General features: G+C 41.1%; 1 pseudogene; it reads right to left on the bottom strand.

Annotated features, from left to right (window-relative positions):
• Window positions 1–487: 487 nt before the first annotated feature.
• LOC112068435 (calcitonin gene-related peptide type 1 receptor-like) overlaps window positions 488–21022 on the bottom strand; it is a 105492-nt pseudogene continuing 84957 nt past the window's right edge.

The raw sequence follows: 21022 nt of genomic DNA, 5'->3' as shown, positions 1-21022 counted from the left end.
GTCAAAAGTAGTGCACTATGTCGGGAATAGAATGCCATTTGAGACTTTGTGTTGTATAATGGGTGTCAAAAGCATTACTGTACGACGGTTGATGAATGAGAGAGCAGGAATATAAATTAAGTCAAACACTACACTACATAATTTCCCTCGCATACTTACCACGCAAATCTTCTGAAGCTTGAAATGTGTATTTTCCATTAAGGACACTACATATCAAAGTACACCTAAATAATTTAGTGGGGACATTTTTATAGACAAATAATACAGGGAGGATTGGTTGTTGTCTGCTGAGAGGTACATCGGTGATGAGGTATTTTGGAACTTTTAAAACCATATTTTTCTGCTCCTCCTCAAAAACACACACACACACACACACACACACACACACACACACACACACACACACACACACACACACACACACCAAGGCTGTTCTGAAGTACTAGAGGTTACCTGTTATCGTGCAGGAGAAGAAAGAAATAACAGAGAATCTTTTCCAATATATTTCTGATTGCAATAGCTTTCAAACAAAAAGCTGGTCGATTTGTGCATAAAAAAACACAGTTTTTCTCTTGTTTGAAGTAACTCCACACAAAGAGCTTAGAAGTCGAGAGCCAAACACAAGCAAAACAAAATAACCAAAAACAGTGGTCAAAACATTTCACATCTATTACACACACAAACTTTGCGGTCATGTTGACATGGGCACTGGACAACATAGCCATGAACATACTAAATATACAGAAATATTCATCTCCCTCCAAATGAAGAAAAAAACAACCGTAACATTGTGTTCATATCCAGAACAAATCAAACTTAACATTGTGTTCATATCCAGAACAAATCAAACTTAACATTGTGTTCATATCCAGAACAAATCCAACTTAACATTGTGTTCATATCCAGAACAAATCAAACTTAACATTGTGTTCATATCCAGAACAAATCACCTTAACATTGTGTTCATATCCAGAACAAATCAAACTTAATATTGTGTTCATATCCAGAACAAATCAAACTTAAAATATGGATGGATCAAAACCTTTCTAAATCATCTATAAGACTTCACAGTAGTTAACACCTCTGATATCAGACAGAATGAGCTCTTAGGGCTCTATTTAATCTGGATCGCTGAAGCCTTACAGAATGAGCTCTTAGGGCTCTATTTAATCTGGATCGCTGAAGCCTTACAGAATGCGCACTAGAAATGTAAAGGTAATTTCCGATTGAGGAAACATTTCCTTTACATTTCAATCGCTCTGTAACGCCGAACTTCCTCAATCCAGATTGAATAGAGCCTATTGAGACCTCATCTAATGGCCTTCTCCCATTTCAAACTGATTGTCTCCGTCTCTTCCATGATGGCCCAACAACAGCAAAGACATTGGATTCAGTATAAACATTGGCATAAGTGTAAAGATTTATTTGATCTTGGCCTAATAGGAATTGAAGCTGTAAAATAAATTAGATTTGCACAAAAGTGTGACAGGGTCTAAGGTAAGATAAGCTTGATTGTCCCCAAAGAAAGATGTGTCTTCGGCATTCAAATCCAGACTAGTCTGCTATGGGTCTGGGCACCTGAGGCCTCATGTATAAATCATATTGTTGCTGTGGATTTCGTTGTATGCACAATTTAGGATTAAATATAGATAAAAAAGGTGTTATAAATGAGTCCCCTCGGCTGTCCTCGGTACCCTACTAAAGTCTTGGTATATATCTAGCATAGTGCTATACTCTTAGAAATAAAGGTGCTATCTAGAACCTAAAAGGGTTCTTTGGCTGTCCCCATAAGAGAACCTGTTGAAAAAAACGTTTTGGGTTATACCTTTCCACTGAGGGTTCTACATGGAACCCAAAAGGTCTCTACATGGAACCAAAAAGGGTTCTATGGCGACAGCAGAAGAACCCTTATGGAACTCTTTTTTCCTAAGTGTCCACTATATCCAGATCAGAGCTGTTCTTAGTTTCTGAAAGTCCCCTGGAGATAAATCATAGCAGATGTCTATCTTTAAACACCGTTAATGTGAAGATGGGAATAATTTAAACATCAGAAGGCCCCAAGGCTCATGCATCACTAGCTCCATTTACACACTGATAAACATGAACACACATACACACACATACGCTCGCACACACACGAACACTCACACACATCTTTACTCAATACATAACAGTATTTCAATGGTTTAGATTGGTTTTCCATGTGTCTAATTTAGGAATCTGTTATGGTTGCGCAACCTACAAAGGAATACATTTGAGAATAGGTGGAGATTAGGATTTCTGAGAAACAGAAGGTAAATAGGAGTTATAACCACACTTAAGATATCTCTTGAGATTCTGTTTCCATTCCTGACTCCCTAGGACAGCCTTTGTGACATAAAAGCAAAATCCCACTCCTAGAAATTAGCCTGGGCTAGCAGATTGGCTAAGAGCAAGGGATTCCACACTACACTCAATTCAGATATTCTGCGCTACTGATTAAATTGACCCCTGATTGAAATGCCTCAAAGACTTTCATTTAGGATCTAAGGGCATAATAATCTATGGGCATAATATAGGTGTATGAAAATAAACAGTGAATGAAAATACACTGTATTATTCACACAAGAAAAATGACAACAGAATCTTTCAAATAGCCCTCAATTAGAATGATTTTCTTCACATTTGACAGATTCTGTACACTAGAAGGATGCTATTTCAAGGTAATTATGTTTTCGATATAGATAATTGCCTGGGGAAACGAGGGTTTTACCTTGAAACATCTTCCATAGGCCTAGATTGTCAAGACTTTTCTTTTAAAAAGGGTATATTGTTATTGTTTTTATGATTATTTTTGCAGGTAACCATACTGTTTTTTCTTCTCTCCTCCCTCTCTATTCATAACTGATATGACATAGAGAAAATCATTTCACCATATTGGAATGGCTTTCATTTAAGCACAAAACATCAAATAACACTTATTGTGGAATCCTAGAAGCTTCACATTAGACCTTTTGGCAAATGGACACGTCAAACAAAATACAGACTATTTCACTGAAAATATTCTCAAGAGCCAGGTGGTACTCAAAAATGTGTCTGCTAAACACGTTACCTATGCGATTCAGTCTGTCTTTATTTTTATTCTAAGTTAACCAATCCTTTTTACTCTATCTCTCTTGAGCCCATATCAAGACGTTCTGTATCTTCTGCACTCTTTAAATACAGGCCTTGTGACAAACACACCGCTAGCACAGTCAGCAGCTGTAAGCAGTCTGGAGGAGCTCGCTAGCTTCACGAAACAGACAGAAAATGTTTAAAGAGCAAGTCGTTGGCAAGGAAAAAATACATTTAGTCATAAAAAATAAAATCCTCTAAAACACACTTTGACACTTTTAAAGTGAAAGTGGGAAACCATTATTTACAGGATTCCAGAACTTAGGCACAGGGAGCCTTTTAAACCATTGACCTCGTGTCGCCATGGACATACACACACATGCACTGTGCTGTCCGACAGTATGTGACCTTCAGGGGATCTCTTCAGTGTTGGATTCAGTTCACACAGAGCATGCCTCTCATACTGGCAGCCCACCCCACACACCCTTTGGTATAGGCAAAGCAACAATACAGTTTCATCATCACCATTAGCATCATCATCTTCATCATCATTATAATAATCATCATAGTCATTCTAATTATCATCTTCTTCATCATTATAATCATCATCATCATCATCAACCTTAACATTCCCATGATGTGTTAAGTCCCACAGATAGCAGCTTTAGGACGCGCCACATTTCAAACGCGGCTCCCGTTTCATGTACTGTATATCTTAGTGTTTTTAATAAGCAGCCATAGCAGCAGCAATGTCATGTAAATGAAGCATCAGCCATCATTGGCCAATTCATGGGAGAGATATCACTGTCCAGACACACACTGTCTTCTCCTTCACAGTCTGGGGCTGAACCCACCAGTTCTATCTATGAAATGTGGAACTGCGGCGGGATATTAGAGAAACGTCTCCATCTTGGTTCCTCTATTAATTCTACTCTCCTCCGACACTCAGACTGCCTCCCGCTTGTCAGGCGTACGTCTCCCCTGTCTTAAGAGCCACCAGCTCAGAGTCCTCAGAGGTGTGTCTGCCGTTTAAGTGTTCGCTGTTGCAGTCGTGGTGGTACATGAAGGCGGGCACCTCAGTGATGGATGTGGCGGTGTAGGAGGTAGAGCGCATGGAGCAGTGGTCCCTCCGTCTCTGACCCCACTGGGCCTTGTACTGAATCCATTGTCGCTTCAGAGCCGCCTGCACCTGAGAAAAAGGGACATTCAGATTATAAACTGTATTCTCTAATGGGTGAGTAAACATGCAAACGCATAAACACACACACACACACACACTCATAGAGAGAGAGAGAGGGTACAACCATATTTAGCTACTCTTGGAGGACAATGGAAGTACATTTCATAAAAGCTTCTTTATGAATTAAATCAATGCATTTCAGCTGTTGCCTTCATCAGGGTTTTACAGACTCATTAGGCAGGGACAGGTGCCTAGAACAAATACACATAGCCTGTTTGTACCTCACTGTCATCACACAGCATTTTTTTCACCAAAGAAAACAAGTGATAGACAACAATACAGATATAAACAAATAAAATAAACAGTGTGTAGGTGTGGTTGGAAACCCAAGGGCTGATTTGAAAACCACAAATCTATATACAGTCATGTGAAAAAGTAAGTACATCCCCTGGAAAGTATTATTTATAAATGTTTTTAACATTTTTGAACACATGGATATGAGCTAAATTCCCACCACATTCATTGACAAAGGTAACCCAGTGTAACAAATCACCCCCAAAAATGTTTGGGAAAATGTTATGGAATTAAATAAACAAAAATCAATTTTCCTTATGCAGAAAAAGTTAGTACACCCCTACCTTTACCATCACATTAAATGGCTAAAATTAGAATCAGGTGCACCAAAACAGGTGCAAATGATTAGAAAATAATTAGAGAGAAATTAAGGAGGGTCCAGCCTTCCATAAAGATTAGAAACTTGGTCTGGTTTGGTCTTAACCATATGGGTGTGTGGTAATACGTCATGCCAAGATCAAATGACCTACCCGAGGCCCTCAGAAGAAAGATTATTGATGCTTGTGAGTCTGGGAAGGGTTACGAATTCATTTCCAAGCAATTCGAAGTACATCATTACACTGTCCGACAGCTCATCTACAAATGGAGAAAATTCCAGACCACAGGCAATCTACCTAGGACAGGTCGTCCCACCAAATTCAGTCCAAGAGTTGACCCGAAAAACACTTATAGAAGTCTCTAAAAACCCCACGGTAACATCAAGGGATCTACAGACCTCTCTTGCCACAATCAATGTTGAAGTGCTTGAGTCAACTTTCAGAAAGAGACTGCACAAGCGTGGCCTACATGGGAGGTCACGAAGGAGGAAGCCTCTGCTCTCAAAAAATAATATCAAGACACAGCTGACGTTTGCCAGACAACACCTGGGTAAAGACCAAGACTACTGGAACAATATGCTCTGGACAGATGAATCAAAGGTAGAGTTGTTTGGCCGCAATGCGAGACGCCATGTTTGGCGAAAACGAAACACTGCCTTTGAACAGAAAAACCTCATACCAACCGTAAAGCATGGAGGTGGTGGCATTATGGTTTGGGGCTGCCTCAGGGCCTGGCCAACTTGCCATCATTGAGTCAACTATGAATTCTATAATGTACCAGATAATTCTTGAGGAGAAAATGAGGCCATCTGCCAAAAAGCTGAACTGAACATGGATCTTGCAACAGGACAAAGATCCAAAAGCAAAGCTACAACAGAATGGCTGAAAAATAAGAAATGGAGGGCTATGGAGTCAAAGCCCAGGTCCTATCGAAATGCTGTGGGGGGACTTGAAGTGGGCCGTGCATGCAAGAAAGCTCATGAAGTAGTACATGACACAAAGTAGAACATGACACAATTGAAGTAGTACTGTAATGAAGAGTGGGCAAAAATTCCTCCCAGTCGATGTAAGAGACTGGTCGACAGTTACAAGAAACGGCTACATTATGTTATTTCAGCCAAAGGGGGCAACACAAGCTATTGAAGCTAGAGTGTACTTCTTTTTTCTGCACTATGGAATTGCATTTTTTTTATGAATAAATAATTGCAAAGTATCATCTTTCAGTGTCATTTGTTAAAATAGGTTACCTTTATCTGTCAATAGTGTTGAAGTGAAGATTACATATCCATCTGTCCAAATATGTAAAAAAAAGAAAGAAAATGACTACTTTCCAGGGGGTGTACTTACTTTTTCACAAGATTGAACATAAGTACAAAAATAAAAACGTTTGTTAAAACAGATAAAACCTACTATTTATAAGTGTATAAATTAATTGATCAGTAATTACGAAGGAAAAAAATTATATTATGGAACGCCATTTGGTTCTTTGCGTGTCAAAAAAGATGCACGTCAAATAACACTATTGGTGTGTGTGCTGAATTTCCACGTGCAAGCAGTGATGCCAATTTAGCAATTTTAATGCTAGATTTAGGAACTTTTCAGACTACCCTGGCAACTTTTTTTCAAACAGCACCTAGCAACAAATTTAGCTACTTTTGAAAATGTATTTGGAACTTTAAGCAACTTTCGAAAAGTGACTCAAACGCTGAAATGCACGTATTCTAAATGACACAAACGCGATTTTCTCTGTCACACACTCAGTCGCAACACACGTGCCTGGCTGCAAAACTGCATTGTGAGTGACGTCAGCAGCAGGCGTTCAGCTCGCGCACAGGCAGCAGCAGGCCAGCAGCAATTTCAACAAATTGCAAAKCATTTGTTGGTTGACTGCAGCAGCAGTAGTACATTTACATTTAAGTCATTTAGCAGACGCTCTTATCCAGAGCRACTTACAAATTGGTGCATTCACCTTATGATATCCAGTGGAACAACCACTTTACAATAGTGCATCTAACTCTTTTAAGGGGGGGGGGGGTTAGAAGGATTACTTTATCCTATCCTAGGTATTCCTTAAAGAGGTGGGGTTTCAGGTGTCTCCGGAAGGTGGTGATTGACTCCGCTGACCTGGCGTCGTGAGGGAGTTTGTTCCACCATTGGGGTGCCAGAGCAGCGAACAGTTTTGACTGGGCTGAGCGGGAACTGTACTTCCTCAGAGGTAGGGAGGCGAGCAGGCCAGAGGTGGATGAACGCAGTGCCCTTGTTTGGGTGTAGGGCCTGATCAGAGCCTGAAGGTACGGAGGTGCCGTTCCCCTCACAGCTCCGTAGGCAAGCACCATGGTCTTGTAGCGGATGCGAGCTTCAACTGGAAGCCAGTGGAGAGAGCGGAGGAGCGGGGTGACGTGAGAGAACTTGGGAAAGTTGAACACCAGACGGGCTGCGGCGTTCTGGATGAGTTGTAGGGGTTTAATGGCACAGGCAGGGAGCCCAGCCAACAGCGAGTTGCAGTAATCCAGACGGGAGATGACAAGTGCCTGGATTAGGACCTGCGCCGCTTCCTGYGTGAGGCAGGGTCGTACTCTGCGAATGTTGTAGAGCATGAACCTACAGGAACGGGTCACCGCCTTGATGTTAGTTGAGAACGACAGGGTGTTGTCCAGGATCACGCCAAGGTTCTTAGCACTCTGGGAGGAGGACACAATGGAGTTGTCAATAGTATGGGTTCGGCGAGCGAAACCCAATGAATATAGTTGGTCACGAATGTTTGATCTTGAACAGAACTTACAACATCAATCAACATGTCTCAATCAAAATTGTACAGAAAAGAGTGGGAGTCTGTACCTGAACAAATGTCAAATCATATTTTTTGCCGAGATGGCCAGTCAATTTGAGTAACGTTATTGTGTATTCTACGTAATGACGCAGTTTTACGTTATCACGCAATGACATCACAACGTCATTTAGCAACTTTAGCAACAAATCAACCTGCCTCTAGCAACTTACCCTGAAAATTGGTTGGCAACACTGCAGTATATTTAGCGAGTATTCAGACCCCTCTAGCGACACATTTTCAAAAAAGCGACTAGCGACAAATCTAGCGACTTTTTCTGGTGTTATTGGAGACTTTTAGATAGTCTGAAGTGAAAGCACGTATCGTTCTTACTCTTCTCAACGAGCAGCCCCGCCCCCACCCGCCCCCACCCGCGGCCCAGTCCCGCCCCCACCCGCGGCCCAGTCCCCACCCGTGGCCCAGTCCCTCCCAGCTGCAGTCAGAGCAGGAGATGTTCACCCCTCCGCATCCAGACTGCAAATGCGGGAAGCCGCCGCTGACTGACCCCGCCCTGGCTTACATTCAGGGCGGAATGTAAAAAATAAATAAAATAAAAAATAAAGTAACTCTGCCAGTGTCTCTTTTGGGTCACTTTTGCCGGTCCCAAGCCGGGATAAAGGAGGAGGGTTGGAATTGTGACATTAAAAAAACAAGAAGAAGAAAGTTCATTTGTAGTTCTAAACATATTTAGGGTGTTTTTTACTCACATTTTGTCTCTCCCACGATGTTATTCCTCTCTTCTACATCGTCCATCACAATTACATGCACGTGGCCAATTATGCAAATTAGGCGATGGCGTCATTTAGTGACTTCTAGCGACTTTTAGGACAGCCAATAGCTACTTTCCTTACTGAGGAGTTGGCAACACTGCGTGCAAGCCAAGCGCCACTAGTACTTATCAGTAGCACTGTCAAAGCTGTACAAAAGTCTGCAAACAAGCACACACCGGCCACGAACGATGTTTCGCTACACTCGCATTAACATCTGCTAAGCATGTGTATGTGACCAATACAATTTTATTTGTTCACAATACCGCATTGGTAATAAGGCATTATTTGTTTGAACGCTACTTCTGGGGTAGCTAGCTAGCTTTAGCTGCGTACCTAGCTAGCACCAATACAACCAGCCTGAAAACAATGACCAGTAGAAACTGCAGTTATTTTCATTATTCTTAGCAATGATTTAGGAATCCTTGTGAGTAAGTATTAGCTAGGTAGCTACTTGTTGTTCGCCTATTGAAATTGAACTTCAGTTCATGAAAATAAATAGCTAGCCAACTACTTAACCTTGTTGCCAAAAGCTAATGTTATAAACAGCCAGCTAGCTTTATCGGACTAGTGAGGCTTGACCGGACCGGGTTGTGTTGTGAAGCTAGCCACAATAAGTCTTGGGGATCAATGAAATGTGGGTATCAATCTACTCAATACCCAATATACACTGCTCAAAAAAATAAAGGGAACACTTAAACAACACAATGTAACTCCAAGTCAATCACACTTCTGTGAAATCAAACTGTCCACTTAGGAAGHAACACTGATTGACAATAMATTTCACATGCTGTTGTGCAAATGGAATAGACAAAAGGTGGAAATTATAGGCAATTAGCAAGACACCCCCAATAAAGGAATGGTTCTGCAGGTGGTGACCACAGACCGCTTCTCAGTTCCTATGCTTCCTGGCTGATGTTTTGGTCACTTTTGAATGCTGGCGGTGCTTTCACTCTAGTGGTAGCATGAGACAGAGTCTACAACTGATAGTGTAATCAATGTGTAATAACTACGTAAAAAATGTATGAACGTGTTAAATTATTATGTGACGTGCAGTAATATTCAGGTCCTGATTGGTCAACATTCATATTTGACACGTCAAATAACACTATTTGACATGTCAATAGAATTTTCTTACACACTCACATGAACACACATACAAAACAAACAAATATATTATGGAACGCCGTTTGGGTCTTTGCGTGTCACAAAAAAGATACACGTCAAATAACACTATTTGTTGGGCATTTTAGTGTCTAACCACACACTTTCATCAATATGTATGATCATTAACTCAATTTAATGTGACAGCTGAGGAAATGTGGATTGATTTGATACATGTTAATAGAAGTTTGTAGATATGAATTTGGCAAGAACTGAATTCAATCACAATCTAGGCTCCCATTTCCTGTCATTACTTGAAGCACCTTCCTTCCTCACTGAGTTTAGTGCAGGTTGAGTAGCTTGAGGCATTTAAACAATAGTTAGGCACTTTTGAAAAGAGATACGTGTCAATTTAGGCTAGATTATCTGCTTTTTGTTTGTACATTTTACATGATGAGAGTATCACATTTTTGAGCACAGCACCAATCTGATTAAGGAGCGTTATCTTGTGTGATAATGTTATACTGCATGATAAGTGTGCAGTCTAAAAATGTAAATCAAAGCAGTGTGTGAAATACGTCCCAATTCAATAATAATTATTATTATAATCTGTATCGCTGAAGAGTTACAGAATGTGCCATAAAAGATGTAAAGGTAATTTCCGATTGAGCTGACGTTTATAGTGAATGCAATCACAGCTAACGAGGGAACATTGCCTTTCAATATCAATCACGCTGTAACGCTGAACGTCCGTGATACGGAATGAATAGAGCCAATAGTTAACTCAAAAGAACGGGCTGACCCAGAACAAGGAATGTCTAATTCCTGAACAACGCCACACTAATTACTGAGGGAAAATGAGGACAGGACACACTGCACTCTCCCATGATCTAATGATGCAGAGCATATCAACAACTAGCATTCAAAAACAATAAAAAGGCGACCAATCGCATGTCTTTCTTCAGTATGCTGTTTTTACTCTTGTTTTGTAATACTCGTTGTTCCTGCCAAAACCAGCAGCTGGACCGAGACACACTGCTGTGCACAGGGTTTCTCTTTCCTTTGTATTAACTAATTGTACTCTGTTCCAAAGTAGTGCACTATATAGGGAATAGGGTGCCATTTTAGACACAGCCTAGAAAACATAAAAATAAGTACAACTTTTTTCCCCATTGGCTGAACTTGACAAAGAGCTATTCAACAGTCTGTGTTGTTTGGACTGAGTCTCAAATGGCACCCTATTCACATATATACTGTAGTGCACTACCAGGGCCCATAGGGAATATAGGGAATAGGGTGTCATTTGGAACATAGCCTAGGTCTATGCAGTTTGGCCACAGAAACAAATCGGGCAATGAACTCAGCCGCAAAAACGAATGTTTCAGAGACAGTACAAACTATTATGCGGCAAAGCAAACAAACATTCCTCTACCGAAAAAACAATAACTTTGTGTCAATGTGTCTTTTATCCCCCCGAAACTGAATCTGTTCTTTGGACATGTCGAACTTGTTTACGGGAGCCGATGGAGTGACGCTGATGAGGTCTGATTGCTCATGCAGGAGCTAACGATTGACCCGTTTACCCAGCCCAGAAATCATTTCCAATGTATAAAACATAACTTAACACTGCGCCTGATAATGAACGAACGCTGTGTTAATTCGCTGTGTTTTTGTCAGTGCCAGATACCACCTCATGCTGAGTATTCAAATAAGGTATCAGTTTTTCTTGGTCTGTGTATTGTTTTTGTTTTCTCGTTTCTCAAGCGAAGAAAATGCTCAGTCAGTCCCTCTTTCTCCTAGTCTCTGGCCAAGCAGTATGCAACCCCTGAACTATCAAATGCGTTCTATCAACGTATGACATTAACTAACTGGGTGGGGGAGCCCACTGGTGAATCTAGACAGCAAACAGCTGCAGGCTGAGCTAAGTGGGCAACAGACAGGCAGACAGACAGACAGACAGGGTGATTCGCCCCAGAGAGGTTCAAGTGTCTGTCTTCTTTCCTCTTCATCTGAGATGGCCTTACTGCTGTTGTCCTTGCTGCTGTACAGGAGTCAGCAGCAGAGACGCTCCCTCCCACTCTATAACCACGGACCACTCATCAATGTGTTATCAGGTGCACAAGATGGCCGCCTGTTGACCTGGAAACGCCACCAGGCAGCGATGAGCTGTTTCAATGGTATCTGACTTGTCTTCCCCTCAACATGACCAATCAAAACTGTACTTTACCAAGGGGTAAGGGTTCTTCAGAGGTTCAAGTGTAAACTGTACTTAACCAAGGGGTAAGGGTTCTTCAGAGGTTCAATTAAAACTGTACTTAACCTAAGGGTTCTTCAGAGGTTCAAGTGTAAATTGTTACTGTATACTGTCAACTGTACCTCAAGAAACAAATTATCTAAGAGTCGAACTGAATGGGAAGTGAAGAAAAATATTTGCTTGAGTTTCACTGAAAAGTAATGCTTACCTCGCCATTGAAAAAGCAAAATATCGTTGCCACTAGTAACCCCTGGAGGAAAAGCAAGAAGAAAAAAAACATCAGATACTCTCGCTAATATTAACATACTGTTTGTCAGCTCAGAGCTTTGGCAAGGACTGTGCTGCTGGCATACCATCAGTTGCATAATTTACCTGGTAATGCATTAATATATGCATGATGTAGTCATAGCGATCAGTAGCATTACCTGGTAATGTGTTAATATATGCATGATGTAGTCATTACCTGGTAATATATGCATGATGTAGTCACACCTGGTAATAAACTCAGCAAAAAAAGAAACATCCTCTCACTGTCAACTGCGTTTATTTTCAGCAAACTTAACATGTGTAAATATTTGTATGAACATAACAAGATTCAACAACTGAGACATACACTGATCAAGTTCCACAGACATGTGACTAACAGAAATGGAATAATGTGTCCCTGAACAAAGGAGGGGTCAAAATCAAAAGTAACAGTCAGTATCTGGTGTGGCCACCAGCTGCATTAAGTACTGCAGTGCATCTCCTCCTTATGGACTGCACCAGATTTGCCAGTTCTTGCTGTGAGATGTTACAGTCTATAAGTCTATAATAAACAGCGAGGTAATGGTAATGTATGATATAGTCATTACCTGGTAATATATGCATGATGTAGTCATTACCTGGTAATATATGCATGATGTAGTCATTACCTGGTAATATATGCATGATGTAGTCATTACCTGGTAATATATGCATTATGTAGTCATTACCTGGTAATGCATTAATATATGCATGATGTAGTCGTAGACCTCCCCCGCCAGGCGGTTCTCTGGCCTCCAGGGGAAGATGACAAACTGGATGCCCAGGAGAGGGACCAGGATCAGGGTAGCTCTCACTGCCTTCATGTACATGTTAGACTCTGCCCGGTGGGTGTCCCTCAGCTTAGTAACCAGCACCCTCACGATGTTTAGCAAGAAGAACAGATTTACCTGGGAAAGAAAAGAAAGAAAGGATTTTATAAACAGCTGAAAATGGTTGCTGTCACGTTCTGACCATAGTTCTTGTGTGTTTTACTTGTTTTAGTGTTGGTCAGGACGTGAGCTGGGTGGGCATTCTATGTTGGGTGTCTAGTTTGTCCATTTCTATGTATGCCTGATATGGTTCTCAATCAGAGGCAGGTGTTTGTCATTGTCTCTGATTGGGAACCATATTTAGGTGGCTTGTTTTGTGTAGGGGTTTGTGGGTGGTTGTTTCCTGTCTTTGTGTTCTGCACCAGATAGGACTGTTTTCGGTTTTCACATTTATTGTTTTGTTGCTTGTAGTGTTCACGTTATTATCTTTATTAAATCATGTTGAACACTAGCCGCGCTGCGTTTTGGTCCTCTCCTTCATCCCAGGAAGAAAGCCGTTACAGTTGCAGTGTCTGAAAGAGCTGCAACCTAAACTGATTATAATGATTTTGTCTGAACGATGGAAATCTCAACACCAGCATGAGAAACCATTTGCTTTGATTGATGTGTTGCACATTCAACAGTATAACAATATAGGATTATAGGTCCAACAACGGCAACCCATTGAGTTTTGATCTAGCAGAAAATCCATGAACCATATGGGTGGCAGGTAGCCTAGCGGTTGGAGAGGTGAGAGTTGCCAGTCTGAATCCCGAGTCTGACGTGAAAAATCTGTCGGGAAGTGGAGGGTCGCTGGTATAGAATCCTAGATGCCATTTCCTGCCATTGTGCCATTTAGCAAGGCACTTAACCTGCCACAACAACTGCTCCAAGTGCGCCCAGAGTGGCAGCCTCCTGCTCCAACCTGTATATATACAGTACCATTGAAAGGTTTTTCTTTATTTTTACTATTTTCTACATTGTAGAATAATAGTGAAGAAATCAAAACTATGAAATAACACATATGAAATAATGTAGTAACCAAAAAAGTGTTAAACAAATCAAAATATATTTTATATTTGAAATTCTTCAAAGTAGCCACCCTTTGCCTTGATGACAGCTTTGCACACGCTTGGCATTCTCTCAACCAGCTTCATGAGGTAGTCACCTGGAATGCATTTCAATAAACAGGTTTGCCTTGTTAAAAAGTTAATTTGTGGAATTTCTTTCCTTCTTAATGCGTTTGAGTCAATCAGTTGTGTTGTGACAAGGTAGGGATGGTATATAGAAGATAGCCCTATTTGATAAAAGACCAAGTCCATATTCTGGCATGAACAGCTCAAATAAGCAAAGAGAAATGACAGTCCATTATTACTTTAAGATATGAAGGTCAGTCAATCAGGAAAATGTCAAGAATTGTGCAGTTGCAAAAACCATCAAGCGCTATGATGAAACTGACTCTCATGAGGACCGCCACAGGAAAGGAAGACCCAGAGATACCTCTGCTGCAGAGGATAAGTACATTATATTTAACTGCAGCTCAGATTACAGCCAAAATAAATGCTTCACAAAGTTCAAGTAACAGACACATCTCAACATCAACTGTTCAGGGGAGACTGCGTGAATCAGGCCTTCATTATCGAATTTCTGCAAAGAAACCACTACTAAAGGACACCAATAAGAAGAAGAGACTTGGGCCAAGAAACACGAGCAATGGACCGGTGGAAATCTGTTTTTTGGTCTGATGAGTCCAAATTTTAGAGTTTTGGTTCCAACCGCCATGTCTTCGTGAGACGCAGAGTAGGTTAACGGATTATCTCCGCATGTGTGGTTCCCACCGTGAAACATGGAGAAGGAGGTGTGATGGAGAGGGGATGCATTGCTGGTGACACTGTCTGTGATTTATTTAGAATTCAAGGCACACTTAATCAGCATGGCTACCACAGCATTCTGCAGCAATACGCCATCCCATCTGGTTTGCGCTTAGTGGGACTATCATTTGTTTTTCAACAGGACAATGGCCCAAAACCCACCTCCAGGCTATGTAAGGGCTATTTGACCAAGGAGAGTGATGGAGTGCTGCATCAGAGGACCTGGCCTCCACAATCCCCCGACCTCAACCCAATTGAGATGGTTTTGGATGAGTTGGACTGCAGAGTGAAGGAAAAGCAGCCAACAAGTGCTCAGCATATGTGGGAACTCCTTCAAAACTGTTGGAAAAGCATTCCTCAAGAAGCTGGTTGATAGAATACCAAGAATGTGCAAAGCTGTCATCAAGGCAAAGGGTGGCTACTTTGAAGAATCTAAAATATAAAATGTATTTTGATTTGTTTAACACTTTTTTGGTTACTACATGATTCCATATGTGTTATTTCATAGTTTTGATGTCTTCACTATTATTCTACAATGTAGAAAATAGTCAAAACGAAGACAAACCCTTAAATGAGTAGGTGTGTCCAAACTTGTGACTGGTACTGTGTGTGGAGTGGTTGGGATAAAAAGGAAGTCAAATTTCGGTTAGCCCTTGCATACAGTTGATGAACCAAGTGATCTTAACCCACCTTATGCTGGGGAYAATAAAAGGCCACTTTAAAATGTTTTGATACACAACACAATGCCACAGATGCCTCAAGTCTTGAGGGAGAATTTCTACCAGAGCTGTTGCCAGATAACTGAATGTTAATTTCTCTACCATAAACTGCCTCCAGCGTTGTTTTAGAGAATTTGTCAGTACAGCCAACCGGCCTCACAACCGGAGACCACATGTAACCACACCAGCCCATGATTTACACATTCGGCTTCTTCACATGTAGGATTGTCTGAGGGGGTGCTGAGGAATATTTATGTCTGTAATGAAGCCCTTTTGTGGGGAAAAACTAATTATGATTGGCTGGGCCTGGCTCCCCAGTGGGTGGGCCTGGCCCAGGCCCACCCATGGCTGCACCCCTGTCCAGTCATGTGAAATCCATAGATTAAGGTCTAATGAATGTATTTCAATTGACTGATGTCCATATATGAACTGTAACTCAGTAAAATCTTTGAAATTGTTGCGTTTAGATTTTTGTTTATTATAGTTGCAAAGTTGATAATTAGCTAAAATGCTAAAAATGTCCGTGATGAGATTCGTATGTGCAACCTTTTGAGTTCCTAGACGTTCGCATTAAGTAACTTTCTGTCTTATGCATCCATACCAAATATAACATATCATACTAATTTCGGTATCCCGGATTTACATTTGCTATGTTACGTCTAGTCTATGAGACCAGGCTGTACAGGATGTAGCCTTGAGTGTTCACTTTAGGCATTTCAATTGAGTAGGGTGTGACTTACGAGCAGCGCTGCCATGATGGGACCGTGGACCACGTAGAGCAGGTGGGTCTCAACACTCATCCAGCAGCTACAGGAAGGAGAAACATTAGCCGGTAAACAAGTCCCTCTCTACAAACAGACAATGAAGTATTCTTCTTCTCCTTCTAGATATGTTTACTGCAGCCCACCACACAGCTGCTCAGCTTATTTACAATACCACTGCACAGGACCATTACTCACTTGTCATCAAAATACTTCTTCCTCGCCACAGCGTGAATGGATGCAGGCACTAAGGGAAACCCTGGAAACGAGAAGACAAACACTGTAAGGACATCTGCAAAACTTGAATTAATCAATTCATGAACTAATGATGTTGGTTTTATTATAAAGTAAACAGCTATAATGTTTTTACTACAGTAATTTGTGTGTAATTCCTCATTTATAAGAGTCACTTTTTGTATATCTACTGTACTGTAACCTGTATAGAAGAAGTTAAAGGGGAAGGTCGCCCCATGCACCTCTCTGATTCAGAGGGTTTGGGTTAAATGCAGAAGACACATTTCATTTGAAGGCATTAAGTTGTACAACTGGCTAGGTATCCCCCTTTCCTTTCCCTTTCACTCAAAATAGAAAATGAGCATAACCACAGCCGAGGTAAGTGGATATCCCTTTGAACTATCCCTTTAAGGCTGTTAAGTATTGATCATGCAATTTATAGTGAAGAAACCTGACAGAACAGACAGTGGAAGCTCTTTCTAAACTCAAAACAAGCTTATAGCATCATGTTGTCTGCTACAAGCTTAGCAAGAACAACCCATACGAGGCCATTTCCTCTACTTACCAAGTCTGGTTAAATCCTTTCCCTAAAAACAACACAAACCATGCCAGTATTTATTGGGGTTCTCATTTTAGCTGGGGCCATAAACAGATGAAACAGATGACGTTCAGAAACGCTGATTGGCTAATGGCCACAAGCTGCATCAAGCATAAATTAAAAGTACAACTATCATGCATGTAAACACATTTGTGTTAAAAAAATAGATTAATTAGATTGCTTTTATAAAATATTATTTTTGTTGCATTCAACTGCCGAAAAATGTAATCAAGGTCAATTCCTTAGTAGGTGACGTCAGAGGTCAGCATCTGGGAGAAGTTGGAGCTCAGGGATGATAGACAAGTTTCCCACTAGTAATTACCAGTTGGAGGTAATTCCCAGTCGTATGTGGTAAATACCACCTTCTCAATTGGTTATGAACACAGCATACGAGCGATCAGTCCAGCATCTTGTCAATATGTAGATAATCTTTGGTTGATCATTTATTATTTGTTCCTTTGTTGATTGACTCTCCTACACTTCTTATTGGATTATAATTTATCTTTTTGTGGAAAGAATTTAACTGTTTTTGGGACGTCGGATTTAAGGACATTTCAAACATTTTGATTCACCTTTTTTGGTTTTGTGACCATTCAACTTTGGATTATTGAATTGAATTGACTGTTGACCTTCTATTGCTGGCTATAACCACTGATCCTAGATCTGTGGTTAAGGCAGGTAGTAAGACTCACCCCAGCCTAGGAGGTAGTACCAGTGTAGGTGCTGCTCCTCGGCGAACACAGCCACCACAATGAGCGTGTGCAGGTAGATCCCCTCACACAGCATCCAGAAGTAGTTACAGCCCAGCATGTACATGTGGAAGAAGTGCAACACCTTACAGCCAACCTGCAGGGGATTAGGATCACAAAGAGTTACAGTCACAGAGACAATAACAACAACATTAAACAATAATAACAACAACACAAAGCCCAACACTCAACCAGCCCTGACACAAAATCGTTAGTGGGGTATAATGATTTTTCTGAGAGGAGGATGTTTATCCGTTTACCCCTTACTGCTCGAGCCACAGCGTATCCCTCGCTCCACATTTCAGATAGTTGTATTTGCCAGAAAAAATAGACTGTTAAGCAGCCTATATTCTGTTCAATAATATCCCCACATTCTTGTCCGTCAACACCATACTATCATATGTCTCTTTCTGTCTTTTAAAGCCTTTCTATTTTTTTAATGGGGTTGCGTCCCAAATGGCTCCCTATTTCCTACAAATAACGAGGGTTCTTCAAAGGGTTGTCCTATGGGGACAACTGAAGGACCCTTTTCGGTTATTGATAGCACCTTTTCTTCTAAGATGGGACTTGGTCAAAAGTAGTGCACTATATAGGGAATAGAGTTCCATTTGAGACGGGCCTATACATATTAACTGAGGCTCATCCTCTAGTTTTTCCATGTTGAGATTCCTGGTTCTCAGCCCTCTGTCTCCAAGTGTGCTGATCTAATTAGAAGATACTGGCATTGGTATTAGCTAGTCTCCTGTCCCCGAGGTCCGTGTACGCAGCATACGCAGCCTTAAAAACCTGTCAGTCACCCACAAACTCTTAGCCATATGTCACCTCCTCCTCTCCCCTCTTCCTCCTCCTCCTATTTCTCTTGCGCCATTACATGTATGGTGAAAGACAGTTGACATTACTAAGGTCTATTGGTGTGATCAGAACACTTCATGGGAGCTCCCGAGTGGCGCAACGGTCTAAGGCACTGTATCTCAGTGCTAGAGGTGTCTCTACAGACCCTGGTTCGATTCCAGGCTGTATCACAACCGGACGTGATTGGGAGTCCCATAGAGCGGTGCACAATTGGCCCAGCGTCGTCCGGGTTAGGGTTTGGCCAGGGTTGGCCGTCATTGTAAATAAGAATTTGTTCTTAACTGACTTGCCTAGTTAAAAACCTCTTAAAGATCTGCCCCTTTTTCAATTTTTGCCTAAGATGACATACCCAAATCTAACTGCCTGTAGCTCTGGACCTTAAGCAAGGATATGCATGTTCTTGATACCATTTGAAAGGAAACACTTTGAAGTTTGTGAAAATATTAAATTCATAAAAACATTATATCTGGTAAAAGATAATACAAAGAAAATAATATGCGTTTTTTGTATTTTTTTTGTATCGTCATGTTTGAAATGCAAGAAAAAGGCCATAATGTATTATTCCAGTTTAGATTTTAGATGGCAGCAGTGTATGTGCAAAGTCTTAGACTGATCCAATGAACCACTGCCTTTCTGTTCCAAATTTTGTATCGAGACTGCCCAAATATGCCTAAATGGTTTATTAATACATTTTCAAGTTCCTAACTGTGCAATCTCCTCAAACAATAGCATGGTATTCTTTCACTGTAATAGCTACTATAAATTGGACAGTGCAGTTAGATTAAAAATAATTTTAAATAATTTCTGCCAATATCAGATATGTCTATGTCCTGGGAAATGTTCTTGTTACTTACAACCTCATGCTAAACACATTAGCCTACGTTAGCTCAACCATTCCGCGAGGAACCCACCGATCCTGTAGAGCAGGGGTGTCAAAGTCAAATGGACGGAGGGCCAAATAAAAAATTTAGCTACAAGCCGAGGGCCGGACTGTTCGAATGTTCATTGAAAATTTTTTAAATGACGCATATAGTCTAGTGAACCTAATTGAACCTACTGAAAACCTAACAAATATATTCCAATATGATCAGATAAATAAAGCAATATTTTCTTATGGCTCTGTCAGTAATCTTTAATTTTCAACAGACACAAAAGACAAATTTCCTTTATATAAAAATCCCCATAACATGAACATTAAATGAAAGAAACCGGTATTCAAGGCACCATCAGTAGCCTATATTTTCTATTTCATGGGAGGCAACCCTTCTGGGTAGTGTGGGTTAAGGACACGCAGGAGCCGGAAACACCATGGTTGCGAAGAAGGTCTACGGGAAAAGATGCAGAGGAAAACCGCGAAACGGTTCTCATAAACCTCCCGTCAGGAATGCCTTTGACTGGCGGGTGATCAATAACTTTGCCTGATAAAGTTAACGTGTGCCGTGTATGATGCTCATTACATGCTCCCATTTTCAAGGCTTTTACCGCACAACGCTTCTGGTGTATGATACAATGATAAGCTGTCAGCTCACCTGTCGCGTTTCCTCTTGGCATCTTTTCCGTATCTTCGCCACCAGTTCGCTCCTGTGTCCACACATCGCAGGTGCTCCGTCGGTTGTCAAAACCCATCGAGTTTTTCCCAAGGCAGCTCCATCTCATTACACACTTGACACCTCTTCATACAATCATGCCCGTAGTTGTGCCATGCATGGACGTAAAAGCCAAAAACTCCTCTGTCACGCTTAGGCTGGAGTCCACTCCGGCGGATGAAAATTGACAACTGGGCAATGTCAGAAATGGTCGGTGCTCTCATCCACAGCCAAGGAATATGCAATGAAATCTTTTCCCTTTTTCACAAGCTGCTCTTTTAGATTGATGGACAACTGGTCTACTCTCTCGGCAATGGTGTTCTGCTCAGACCACATTTAAAAAGAGTTCCTTTTTTTCTGGGCAAACTTCGTCACAAACTTTAATCATGCAGTTTTTGATGAAATCCCCTCCGTAAATGGCGGGCTGATTTAGCGATCTCTTCTGCCAAATAAAACTGGCCTTGAGCAGCCTGGCCTTGTGATTGGCTTTTTGAACAGCTGTCGAGATTTGAGGCCTCGTTTAATCCTCTGCCTTTTGTAGCCTTTGTTCCATGTCCATATTCTTGTTTTGTCCGCGTGTTTCGTTTCATAATGTCGTCTCAGATTATACTCTTTCAGTACGCCACACTTTCTCCACACAGAAGACACACAGGTTTTCCAGC

The sequence above is a fragment of the Salvelinus sp. IW2-2015 genome, unplaced genomic scaffold (assembly GCF_002910315.2).
Source record: "Salvelinus sp. IW2-2015 unplaced genomic scaffold, ASM291031v2 Un_scaffold515, whole genome shotgun sequence".
NCBI lineage: Eukaryota > Metazoa > Chordata > Actinopteri > Salmoniformes > Salmonidae > Salvelinus > Salvelinus sp. IW2-2015.
Note: the sequence above shows the minus strand (reverse complement) of the source record. Positions and strands in the feature narration are given on the sequence as shown.